The following is an 11,992-nucleotide window of genomic DNA, read 5'->3' as shown; positions in this document are numbered from 1 at the left end:
CCTGGCAGGCTAGCTCCCGTCTTATGAGTCTGTGTTCTCACCGTATATCAACCCCGCCCCCACCACTGGCTTTTTTCTTGGCTACGGCAAGCTCGTGTTTGGGGTCAGTGTTGTTTATTTATGATTTTACTTTATTTTTGAGAGTCTACTAGGTAGCCCTGGCTGACCTGGAACTCACTGTGTAGACTTGGATGGCTTTGCGCTTACAGAGATCCACCTGTCTCTGACTCCCAAGTGCTAGGATTACAGTGGTGGCCATCATTCCTGGCTAACAGTTTCATTTTATATCTTTAAATTATTGTATTGTTATTTTACATGTATGGGTGTTTTCCCTGCAGATATGTCTTTAAAACCTATGCATGTGTAGTGCTCTCAGAGGCCAGAAGAACAGGGATTTTGGCCTCTGAGCTATCTTTTCAACTCTGATCGATTGATTGATTGATTGAGACAGGATCTCACTATGTAGTTCTAGCTGGCCTGGGACTCACTATGCCAACCAGATTTCCCTATAATTCAAAGACTCACCGATCTCTGCCTCTCATGCACCACTGTGTTTTATTTTATATGTATGAGTGCTTTGCCAGCAATCACAACTGTGTATCATGCGGGTACAGCTCCCTTAGAAGTCAGAAGAGGCCATCAGATGCCTTGGATTTGGAGTGACAGAGGGTTATGAGCTGCCCCGTGAGTGCTGGCAATCAAACCCAGGTCCTCTGGAAGAGCAGCCTGCCCTTAAGCACGGAGCCATCTCTCCAGTCCCACCACCTTGATTTTAATATGTGTTCTCCAGGGTAGAATCCAAACTGTGATTTTTAAATTATGTAGCTGCCCTCAATGAGCAGAGACTAACACTCTATAATGGCTCAATGAGAAAACTGATCAGAAACATGGCTAATATGGCCATCATGGTTGTATTTATCGATTTCAACCCACCATTTGGATTTCACAGTTGCCACCCACACGCTCTGCTGGTGGGTGTCCGCATGTGTGTCTTCACCACTTCCTCCTCCCACTCACAGATAGTTACCCAGTGCTTCTTCATAGCTGGATCGCATGGAGGGATGCCAACAGCATTGCTTCACCTGAAGGTCTCCTGCAGGGGAGCTCTGCTCTCCTTGGCTTCTGGGATTCCTGCTGGGTTTCACGGAAGGCCTTTCTGTCTTTACACAGTCCATGCTGACCCACAGTAATCCCAGACACAGAATCTGCTCTTCTTTAAGCAAGTCTCTTCAAGATCTTATAAAACTCACACTAAACCTGTCTCTACCTGAGAAGCATTCCTTCTGTGGGTGCAGGCCCATTCCGGGTCACATACGTGCATACACATGCCGATAGGATTGCTGCTAGTCATTACTCAATGCTTAATCTTTTTTGGTGTTTTATTCTCCCCGCTCCCACAATACATCTGGGGCTAGGCAGGAGTTGGCACACCCCGATATGAAAAAGACACTAGTTGGCAGTGGAGTTGGCAGACTGGAGTTCAGTGCCTGTTTTTTGTAAATAAAGTTTTATTAGAACACAGACTGAAGTTCAGTGCCTGTTTTTGTAAATAAAGTTTTATTAGAACACAGTCGTGTTCGTTTATTTTTGTGCAATTATGGTTGCAGTTTTGCATGAGTGGCAGAGTTGTATAGTCGGGACTGAGAATGTATACTACAGAGCTGGAAGTGTTTACTCTCTGGCTCTTTTTGTTTGCCAGTCTTTGATTCAGTACATGTTTTTTGTTTTTTGCTCATTTGCTTTTGTCTGTGTGAGAGGGTGTTGCTATGCAGCCCCGACTGCCTGCCTATGAAAGTTCCATCATTGTTTTATTTGTGATCAAATAAAGCGGTTAAGGAACAAAGGTGTTTGTTTGTATTGGGGATTGAATCAAAGGCTGTGGTGTATGCTAAGCCTGCTGTCTACCTCTGAGCTACATCATCCAGCAAACACCAGCACTCCTACAACAATGACTTGTTACCCCATCACACCTCCTCACACCCCTAGTCCTGCCACATCTACCTCACTCTGAATCTTGGACGGTAAAATACATTGCAGAGAAAGGGGTCATTCAGGAGGATGTGCATTCTGTAGAGGAGCTACCTGGGCTAGAAAAAACAGAACAGTCTTGGGTCGCTTTTGTCTGCTTCACTTGACAACTGGAGATGTAGGTTTAATGTCCTGGTGCGCTGGCAGGCATCAGTGACCAGCAACTGCCCTAGTAACAGCGCAAGTCAATGTTGTGGACGTAGGTGCATTAGGAAATGGCTGTGTCCCCCTTCACTCTGGCAGGTATGTCTTTAAAACGATACCTCCAGGGCTAGGGATGTGGCCAGTGGCAGAACCTTTGTCTCACATGAGTATGGGCTCTGAGGTCCATCGGAACTGCAAGGGAAGGCAGGATATTTCCCAGACTAAACACTTGGTGAATTAGCTGTTAACTGTGTGGGCCAAGCAAGCGGACAAGCTGGGACTCTCTCTCTCTCTCTCTCTCTCTCTCTCTCTCTCTCTCTCTCTCTCTCTCTCTCTCTCTCACTCTGAATGTGTGTGTGTTAGACATGAGCTGGACAGAGGACAGTGTTGATGTCTTTCCCTATTCTTCTCCGCCTTATTTGTTGAGTTAGGGTCTGGAGCTTGCCCTACTGTCTAGTGAGTCCCCACTATCCTTCTGTCAGAACGCCTCCTTACTGGGTTTTTAACTATACTCAGGTCCTCATACTTAGTAAAACATACTATCAATTAAGTCATCTCCCTGGGCTCCTAGCTTAGTCTTCAATGTCATTTGAATGACTTGGTCCTGAGGAGCGTCCTGGCCTTCTGAGTCTCAGCCTCCTTTTCCACAGGAATGGTAGGGATGGTAGGGGCTGTTGTGGAGACAGTGCAGGCACACAAGCTCTTGGTAGAAGGTAGCTGTCACAGTCTACAGGCAACTCCGTGTTCTTGCAGGACCAATTCTTCCCATGAGGTGGCACCATCCATCAGCCACTGTCCCTTGCCTTTGGGGTGGCTGGCTGGAAATGTACTTTTTGCTTATTGTCATTTTTGATTTGGCATGGCAATTTCAAGGGGATATACCAACTTGCTATCTTGCGAAACCCTGGGAGAACCAGAGAGGCCAGAAATATTGCTGGCATCTGTGACTGGAAGGAGCTGTTCTGAATATCGCCTGTGGTCATAGTTAAAGTGGCATATAATTTATTGTGCAAATTAGGGTATCCTGAGAGCAGAAGTGGGATTACTAAACATTATGCCAGGGCAAGAGGAGTAAACGGAATGTGCCCCCAGAACTTGGATGAACTTACTGTACGTGTATCTAGCTCAATGTAGGGTTATGTTTCAGTGTTTCTGTAACAGAATGGCATTCTTCAGAAGCCTGGTACCCATGTTTTTTGGAGTTCTTTCTCCAAAAGCTTCTGGCTTCATCATGAGGTTTATTGAGTTTTCCCTTCAGTGGACATGACCAGAGCTTGCTTATCACACAGGTCATAGGTCACTTTGGTTCTTTGTGCTGAACAATTCCTTTTCTCCAGCTTTTCCAACAGCATTTTTCCTGCCGCTATGAGTTCTGCAGGCTACCAGCTCTCTCAGTGGGGTGGGGCAGCCTGGGTTACGACTGAGGGGAGATATCTCAAGATTTTCTGTCATTCCAAGATTTCAGATCTGCTCATGTTCCTTTCAAGTGAGGGGAGGAGGAGAAGGAAATTAACATCCATCCCAATCCATTTTCATTATCTTAGACAATACCCTCATCTCCTAAGTCTGGAAGAGTGCTACTGGTGTGATTCTACTCCCAAGTGAGGGGCCTACGGCCTACAGTCCATGGCCTAGAAGAGGCAGACAGGATCAGACGCATGTGGCTCTGAAACTGGGAGTTTGCACCTTGCCAAGCTGCTTTGATTCCATCACCAAGCTTCTTCTCTGTACCTCCTCTTCTGCAAAGTTGACAGAACTGACCTCATGTGGTTGGAGTGCAGGTGGGGGTCAGCCAGGCAAGGCTTCATGCTGGGGATTGGGTGTGAATGAGGTTTTGAAGGAAGAGAGGAGGCTGCTTCTCTCTGTGGGAAATGAGAGTTCCGGGGGCTGGATTGTGGGTTGAGTCTAACAGAAACAAGCAAGACTATGTGAGATAGCCCAGGAGAGAAGTGGAAACTGCCAGGTAACTGGGGAACACAGGGGAGAGCTCTGGGATTTAACTATTTTGTCTCAAGCTGGATTCGGTGGCCTGCACTCACTGTCCTAGCCCCTCAGGAAGTTATTTAAGTACATAGCCAGATACTGGCAAAGCGAAGCAAAGCAAGAAAAGGTTGTCTTTTGCTGGGCATGGTGGGATGTCTTTAATCCTTGTATTCAGGAAGCAAAGGCAGGAGGAGCTCTGTGAGTTGGAGGTCAGCATGGGTGGTCTGCTCAGTGAAATCCTGGCCAGCCTGGTCTACACAGTGTGTTCCAGGCCAGTCAGAGCCACACAGTGAGATCTGTCTCAAAACATTTTTTTTCTTCTGCATTTATGAGGACAGAACACTTTCTATGACAGTAAGAACAGGGAGGCAAGAGTTTTAGGGGCCACTTTGGAATCAAGTTTAGACTAGGTATTTACATGAATCCATGCCTGCAGGAAGGTAGGCCAAAGATGAATCTGCTTCAGTTAGGTCCCTCCAGGCCTCGAGTGCCCTTTACTAACTCTAGCTCAAGGGGAGGCAGCAGCTCCAACAGGGTATCTCAGGGCAGCTATCTAACCCATACCCGCTTTGTCAACACCTCAAATAATCCTCCCGAAATACCAGGCAAGAATTTCTTAGGTGCGAGGTGTGGATGGTGAGGCCAGAAGACGGGCGGGCACGAGCTGGAAAGCCGAGACTCCGGTTCTGCAGCCTTGGGGTAGCTTGTGTGAACGCCCAGCCCAGGCGCTCCACCTTTCAGTCCCAACCCTCCCTCCGTCCAGCCCCAGGAGGGCGCGGCCCCGTAGGCGACTGGCGCAGTAGTGCCTCCTTGGGAGAACAGGAGAGTAGGGAATCGGGGTGCAGAGGGAGTCTTCTGGAACCCCGAGAGGAAAACGGCACCGTTCTCCTTCCAGTGCTCATGCGGGACACTTGGCCGGAGTAGCGGGGGCCCCGTGCGTCCTCCGCCTCTTTCAACCCGTCTCGGCTTTGCGTCCGGCAGCCGGGTCCTCCCACAGCTCGGACAGTCCCCATTCTGTCCGCCCCTCCCACCCCGCCCCTTACTGGTTCCGCCCCCCGTGCAGTCCGACCCCCGCCCCGCCGCCGGGTGAGGTCCCGCCCCCTCCGCCAGCCGGCCCCGCCCCCTGTTTCCGCTAGCCGCGGCGGTGCGGGAGGGAGCGGAGCCGGGGCGTCACACCGAGTCCAAGCGCGGTGAGTGCGGCCGGGGCGGGCCGGCGGCTCCAGGCTCTAGGGCGCGCGAAGTTGCGGGGGTTCGGCGCGGCGCGCGGGGCTGGCGGGGCTGGCGGTGCCGAGCCTCGATCGGATTCCCAGCAGTGTGGGAGTCTGGGGGCGCCCGGGGAGGCGGAACTCTCAGGGGTGGTGGGAGGTGGGAAGGCGGGTCGGGGGAGGGGTGACAGAGGAGGGGGGCGGGAAGAGGCCGGGTCGTGAGGGGCTTGTCACCGCGCCCCCCGGCTCTCGTTGTAGGTCAGCGAGGTTTTAGGAATGTGAGGCTGCAGGACGGTTGAACTCAGCTGCCTCACGCCCCAGTCCAGGGATGGGAGACCCTAGATGCCACAGGAAGGGAGATCCCCCACCCCCACCCCAGAACCGTCAGGGATCCGATAGACCGGCTGGAGACCGTTCGCCCAGGGCCGCAGACATGGTCTGGGCCTGTCTACCCACCCGCTGGAACCCCCAGCTATTCCTCAGACTGGCCGAGCGGCTCTCAGAGTGACAGGGCTTTGGCACACCCCTAGATCTGAGATGTAGCCCATCTGTGCGCTCAAGTTTGGGTTTTTTTTTTTTTTTTAAACTTTCATGTGGTTGAAAGTCTAAACAAGCAACAGCTTGTGACAGCGGCCTTTGTAGCTATGCATCATGGACTAGAGTTTTGGGTCGCTTCTGTCTATTATGAAGGATCCTGGTCTCTTCAGCATCTTTCTCCAGATGACTGGAGAAGTTGGCAGTTGGTGTAAGCTCTCCTCAAAGCTGGGATGATCTTGCCTCTTCACCCCGTGGGCAAGAATGCAGCAGTTTACCTTTCTTGGCTCAGAGAACTAAAGTTGCCTTTTTGACCTGCATCTGCCCCCTCCCCTGGGGTGACTCAGGCATTTCCTCCTCCAGGAAGCTTTCCTGGACTAGTAGAAAGCACAAAGAACTCTTGTTTTGATTCCTACATACCTGTCTGCTCCCTCTCTATTCAGAATAGCCTTCGGGAAGGCACTCTGTGTGTGTGTGTGTGTGTGTGTGTGTGTGTGTGTGTGTGTGTGTGTGTGTGTGTGTGTGTGTTTTCCAGGTGCGAGCGATAGGCGAGGGATTGTGGAGCATCTCAAACAATAGACTTGGCAAATCATTTATATTTAACTGAGGAATGCAGGCGGGCGTCAGACAATCACAACACTTCCTATAGCAGCCTGTTCCTGGTGCCTGATGTGGCTAAGTCTAGAGTTGGGGGTGGAGGGTGTGAGAGAGGGAAGGACATTAAGGTATATAGAACTCCAAGTGTTACTCAGTTCTTCTAACTGAAGGCCTACTGTGCACAAGGCTAGGAACAGCGGGAGTGCTTCAGAATGGACTGCTGTTGTCTTTTCTTCTGTTTGGTCTGCTTGGGAGGGCTCTTGAAATCTGTGAAGAGAGATGTAATATTAATGCTAATAACTAGTGTTCATGTGGTAATTGGTGGTAAGCCAAATGCATTTGCTGCACATACGCTGGATTTACTGTTAATGATCTATACGTGTCTTTGGGGGTCTTACTTTTACAAAACCGCCTTATTGGTTAGGGAGATGGCACTAGAATAAATTATCTTTAATGTTACAGAATTACTGAGAGAGAAGTAAGGCTTGATCTGGAAGCTTCTTAGTGCACCTGTCTCTCTCCATCTTTACTGAGCCCATCTGCTCCCTCCCATTGGCCACGTGTGAAGCCTTGGGCAGGTTTATGTCCATCCCTGCTCTCCAGTTTGGAGGACCAGGTTAAAAGTCTCCAGCACCTCGTCCAGTAGCTCCTAAACTAACAGTGTAACATGACCTCAGCACCCAGTCAACTTATATGCTACATTTTAAAATTCATTTTGTTAGCATACAAAATAATAGGTTCCATTATGGCATTTTTGTATGTTTTCTTTTCTGAGCCTTCTCCCTCTCCTCTTCCCCCTCCTCTCTGCCTCTCTAAATATATATTTTTTAAAAATTTTAGGTCATGTGTGTATTATAAGTATGTGTATGTGTTTGCATGTGTAGGTAGAGGTCTACACTGGGTGTCTTCCTCAACTGTTCATCTTTTATTATATCTATTATATATTATATACTCTTATCCATATATAATGTATACATAGAAATATTATAAATATTTGAAAGTCTCTCACTATATATGATATTCTCTATATATACATATATAAGTCTATATATACACACATATATACATATTTGAGTGTCTCTCAATATATATGTATACACACACATATATATTTGAGATAGTCTCTTACTATATATATATGAGATAGTCTCTAAATATATACATATGTCTATATATACACACATATACACAGATATTTGAGATAGAGTCTCTTACTATATAGCCCTGGCTGGCCTGAACTTACTGTGTTAACCAGGTTGGATTTGAACTCACAGAGATTTGAACTCACAGAGATCTGTCTGCCTCCTAAGTACAAGGTTTAAGGGTGTGGCACCTTCCCTCTGCCTTGCTGTGTGTATACCTTAAGCTTACTCTGGGCTTGTCCACAGGCATTTCAGAGAAGCAGCCTGTTTGCTGGTACACAGCGTGGCTTTGGTGTGGGTTGGCTTACAGGGAATTCTCCCATCTCCCTGGCTCTGTGACTCCAGTTCACATGGTCCCACGAAGTGAAGGAGGGATTGAGGTAAGGCCTTGGGCAAGCGCTTTCACCCCAGTTGGCCTAGGCTTTCTATTTACACAATGAAGATAACAATACAGTGGTTCCAGGGCTGTTCCTGACATAGTTCGGGAGAAGCATGTAGCTCAGGGCCTCATACACAGCAGGTGTGCACTGAGTGGAGGCTGTTATTTATAACCTCATCGGGTAGCTAGACTGACAGGCTGGGGACATGAGGACAAGACTACTCTTCTTCTCCCACTGAGGCCCAGGACTGCTGAGGTGATCATCTGTGCTGACTAAGAGGGATGGATGTAGTCCAGGTACATACATTCACCTTCTTTTCTCTCCCGCCCCCACTGCCTATTTAGCTTCTTCTACTCTTGTCCTTCCAGGAACCCACAGGTCCAGCCAGATAGGTCCTCCAAACATGCTTTGGTTATTTCTTTTTAGCAACAGAGTTTATTCTGCTCCACCTTTCTGAGTGTCCTTCCGATTTGTAGCTCTTTTCAGGGGCCCTTCTGGGTCACAATCCTCAGCGAACCTTGGCTTTGGAACTCCTGTGGCATTTCCTGTCTTTTCCTGTCTTTTGCTAGATAATTCCTTGATTAATTTCATCGCCTCCCTGCTATCGTCGCTGTCGTCGTCATCATCATCATCTTCCTGTCTTTTTTATTTTCTTTGAGACAGGGTCTTGCTACATAATCCAGGATTGCCTTGAACTTGTGATCTTTCTACTTCTGCTTCGAGAGTCCTAGGATGCGATATATTTGCCACCATGCCTGGCATCCTTATTAAATTTTTGTGCTATGTTCTGATGATATATAAATAAAAATGATCAAAGTTGCTAGGCATGATGCAAATAATCCCAGTACTTTGAGGCCGAGGCAGAAGGATCAGGAGTTTAAGGTCATCCTTAGCTACCTCCTGAGTTTGAGGCCAGCCTGGACTAAATGATACCCTGTCAAAAAGAATAAAACAAACCAAAAAGAAAAGGACCCTTGTCTTCTTTGGACATATAATTCAGTCAAGAAATTAGCAAGGGGGTTCACAAAAATCACAGTTTAAAGTATAAAGTGAGAGACGGGGCAGTGCGACATAGTTCCCAGGTATTTGGGAGACTGAGACAGGGGAATGGCTTGGACCCAAAGTTTGAGACCAATCCAGGACAGCATAGTTAGTGAGTCCTTCTGAGAGCAGGATGTTGTGAGAAACTACAGTTTCAGCAATAATCCTGATGGAGAAGGTGTACTTCAGGCGGCGGAGGGGGTGCGGTGGGTGCATGGTGGGGAGGAGCAGCCTGAGGACAGATGAGAGACCAGCTCTCTTCAGGGTCTCTGAAGACTTTGGGCAGGTGCATGAGCCATACTATAGGTGCCTTCAATTGTCCAGCCAGGGCAAATTCCATCCATCTAGCCATCCGTGAGAAATGGAGTGTCTGCTGTGCGCAGGCATGGGTTGGCGAGCCATGGGAGGTCCTGGGATGCTTGTGGTTTTGGCATGAGGGTCACAGAAGCAGGTCTTGGCTCAAGGAAGTTAATAATGGATGGAAACCATGGTGAGTGGCTGGGACCTGCCAGGAGTGGTGAAGAGGATAAGACTCACAGAGACTTTAGGACCAAGACCATTTGTGGGGGCTGGGGTGTGGCTCGGTGATAAAGCACACACCTAGCGTGTGTGAGGCCCTAGGTTCCATCCACCACCAAAAAACAAAAAAAAAAAAAACAACAAAAAGCAAACCAAACAAAATGGACTGCGAATTTGTCACTGGCGAGGTGACAGCCAGCCCAGTTCCAGACTGTAGTTTTAACAGCTGTAGGAGTTTCCCTGATCTTTTAGGAACCTTGACTCAAGCCAACACAGAAAAGAATTTCAGGTCTAAGCAGTATGAAGCAGACTTGGAGGTTGTATTAAAGGTATCTTAATATAGACTAAAAGCACAGGGGTTAGCGGGAGAGAAGAGCTTAGAGGAAAGCAACTGAGTATGCGCTCATCAGAGGAGATTGTGGGTATGGGCACTTGAGAATAGTGTCACAGTTGTCTTAGCATTAGCCATATGTGCAATTTTGATGGCTGTCAATTTATATCTTAAAAGCTAGCCTAGACACCCTCCATTATCCCCTTTTAAATAAGAAAGCGTTAAAATGAAGCATTTATTTATTTTGTCTGTGTTTATGGACGTGGGCATGTGCATGTCTCTGTGAGTGTGAAGTCAGGCGACTGCTAGCGGAGTCCATTCGCTCCTTGTGCCATATGGGTTCGTGGGGATTGAACTCAGGTCGCCAGGATTTTACCCCTCAGCCATCTCCCCGGCCCTTCGGTCTGTTTTGATGTGAGGTTCTGGGATGGCTCTGGAGAAGCCTCAGATGGAATTATAATACGATCAAGTAAAATCAAGAGCCCCCAGAAGTGCACAAGGAATTTAATTAGTACACGTCCTTTCCCTGCAAATAAGCTTTCTGGTCAGGTTCCTAGAAACTTGCAGACACATCTGGGAAGGGGGAAAGGCGTCAAGCAGTTGTCACTGGCTCCGGAACTCTTGCTTCTCTGCCATGAGAGGTTTTAATCAGAATCCTGGTGAGGGGCTGCTCTCTCTTCTCATGTCCCTGTGATTTTCTCTGTCTTTCTGTCTTGCCTAACATTGCTTGGCAGGAGCTTGGAGAGATGGCTTAACTATTGAGTGCTTGTTACTCTTTCAGAGGATCTCTCTCTAGTTTCTAGCACCAGTACCCACACTAGCTGACCGACAGCTCCAGAGGACCCAGCATCCTTTTCTGGCCTCTTCAAGCGTGTTCATGTGTCCTCAAGTGCCCTGAGCACACTTGAGTGCCCCGAGTACACACACACACACACACACACACACACACACACACACACACACACACACACACATGCACGTACCCACACACACCTTCCCATAAATAAAAACAAACATGTAAAAATATGCGTAAACCTTAAAAAGAATTGATTGGATTGGGTCATGAAAGAAGCATGCCTGGGAATTGGCACGGGATCTGAGCCAAGTCTGATCGCTACACTGTTTCTAATGGGTTTTCTTTCTAGTTTCTGTGTATCTTTAGGAGGTGGCTTCTAAAAACCTCTGATGTCCCAGCAGTATTCAAGCATACACAGGCATACACAGGCTCAGAGTCCCTCCTTGACATTCACAAGAAATGATCCTTGTGTCTTCTGGAATCCCAACTTTGCACCCACAGCAATATCTGTACACCGGCCCAGTCTTCTCCGGGGTCATGTTTCCGTGGGGAGTCAGATGTTTCCTGTGTCTCTGCTCATGTCCCAAGTTGACTGTGTAATGTCTGCTGCAGTTTCTCTTTCTCTCGTTGACCCTTTCCTAGTAAGGTGTAACTGCTCCACTGGAGTTGCTGTGGGTATGAAGGACATGGGAACAGAACAATTCCTACCAGCCTCACGGTATAAGGAAACCAGAAACTTACACCTCAGGAAAGTTACGGACTCTTACGTGTTGGTGAAAATTGTAAATACTAAATCATTGGATTTAGTCTTTTAGTATACTAGTCTATCCCAGGGATGGCGAATATATGACATGGATACTGTTACCTACAGAACTGCCTGGGGCAGACATTACTAATCAATTACATCTGCCTTTCCTGCTGAGCTAGGGCTCAGGCTGTGCTCATAATCCTTGAGGCACCCACCAGCAGCTAAGTGGAGTTGGCACCACAGATGGAACCCATTTGCCATTTCTGGCCTTTGCCAGTTGTTGAATGAGCGGGCACAGTGGACAGTGCTGCCCAGAATTTACCCTGGTGTGGCTTCCCAGCAAAGCAATGATCTGTTTTCATTTTCATGCAGGAGCACCCCAGGGCCCAGGCGCTTGCAGGGAATACAAGAAAACCAGGTCTGCGTCAGTCCAGTCCATCTTGTGCTAAGACCTCCTTTCCTCATCAGCTCATCTGAGGTCAGCTCTGAACATTTATTGGTTTGTGTATGTATGTGCATGCGTGTGTGCCCCAGCACTGGTATC

The 11,992-nt window shown here is 48.1% G+C and overlaps 1 protein-coding gene across 10 annotated transcripts in view; it reads left to right on the top strand.

Annotated features, from left to right (window-relative positions):
- Positions 1-5,280: 5,280 nt before the first annotated feature.
- Positions 5,281-11,992, top strand: part of Tspan9 (tetraspanin 9) — a 181,754-nt gene continuing 175,042 nt past the window's right edge. For 4 of the 10 annotated variants that reach the window (XM_087657734.1, XM_087657725.1, XM_087657733.1 and 1 more), the window contains exons 1-2: positions 5,281-5,345; positions 11,821-11,926. The gene's annotated coding sequence lies outside the window, so the exon portion shown is untranslated. Of the gene's footprint in view, positions 5,346-7,879; positions 8,014-11,820; positions 11,927-11,992 lie in introns of those variants that run through there. The other 6 variants (XM_087657739.1, XM_087657730.1, XM_087657737.1 and 3 more) reach the window with 2 other exon arrangements.

Source organism: Rattus norvegicus, chromosome 4 (assembly GCF_021556685.1).
Source record: "Rattus norvegicus strain SHRSP/BbbUtx chromosome 4, alternate assembly SHRSP_T2T, whole genome shotgun sequence".
Lineage (NCBI taxonomy): Eukaryota > Metazoa > Chordata > Mammalia > Rodentia > Muridae > Rattus > Rattus norvegicus.
Note: the sequence above shows the minus strand (reverse complement) of the source record. Positions and strands in the feature narration are given on the sequence as shown.